The sequence below is a fragment of the Dipodomys ordii genome, unplaced genomic scaffold (genome assembly GCF_000151885.1).
Source record: "Dipodomys ordii isolate 6190 unplaced genomic scaffold, Dord_2.0 Scaffold60, whole genome shotgun sequence".
Lineage (NCBI taxonomy): Eukaryota > Metazoa > Chordata > Mammalia > Rodentia > Heteromyidae > Dipodomys > Dipodomys ordii.
The window spans coordinates 5,095,084-5,096,367 of record NW_012267276.1 but is presented as its reverse complement, the minus strand read 5'-3'; positions in this window follow the sequence as shown (position 1 = coordinate 5,096,367).

Genomic DNA, 1,284 nt, shown 5'->3' with positions numbered 1-1,284 from the left:
TGTTGTTATTAGAGTTCTTGATTATAGCCATTCTAACTTAGGTGAGGTGGAATCTCAATGTTGTTTTGATTTGCATTTCTTTAAAGGCTAGAGAAGTTGAGCATTTCTTCATGTGTCTATTGGCCATTCTTATTTCCTCTTCAGAGAAGTCTCTCTTTAAGTCTTTAGCCCACTTATTTATTGGGCAGATGTTTCTTTGAGGATTTGTTGTTAGGGGATTTAATTTTTTGAGTTCCAAGTATATTTTAGATATGAGCTATATAAGGCTGCTTTTTCAAAGGATACAATCAGAATATAGAATATAAAAACCAGAGAGAAATACCTATATTGCTTGATGTCAGTGTGTTTGGTTTTCTTTCTTCTATGTTTTTGTAATATCAGATTGAAAACTCCCTCGTGATGAAGTTCTTCAAGCATACAGAGTCCTTTTACATTTTTATTTCATTTCAAAGTTCACAATAAATAGAAGAAGAAGACACAGTGATTCCTCATGACAAGCCACAGGAGTAATGGCCCAGGAAGATTAAATGCCTTGCATAAGTATATTTGGTGGGAAAAGAAAGGAGAGAGAGAACTCACATATTATGAGACTTAGTCCTGTGTACTTTCATTAACTTCACAGGATTCACTAGTGGAATGTACCCCTTGATTCCTTCTTCTTGAAGGACTGGACAGGCTCTTATAATTCTCATACATACACATGCAGTTGCATGCTTCATACTGAGTGAAATTACTCATAGACACAAAGAAAAATAAATAATGTGAGGCAGTCAGTTGAAGGTTGAGGAAGTGTTGAAAATGGATGTCCTAAAAAAATTAAAGAAATGAAGTGGTCTTTAGCATAGGAATTTCTCAGTGAAGCTCCTCACCATCATACCTTGTCATCTTCATATACACATAGCCAACTTTTCTCTATTTCCCTCACTTCCCCTGGATATTCATTTAAGCTGCAGTTGTATGGTAGGTTCTAGCTTTGCATTTTAATATTCTCATATGGGTCTTCTTTATAATCGATAAATACTATTTAAAATATGATACCTTTCTATTGAATCATACCATGACTGAAAAATCATAGAAGCACATTTAAATAATTGGTACAGAGTTAAAAAGAAGACAGAATGCAACTTTAAGATTTTACTTGTAAATACAGCATAGCTTCTGGTTGAATAATTCATCTGCTTAAGAATATTCCTTTGAGGTGTAGTCATTCATATACATTTTAGCTTGCTGTGGAAATTGACTTTATTTTTAGAAAATGGAGCTTAACTTTAAAAATGTGAATTA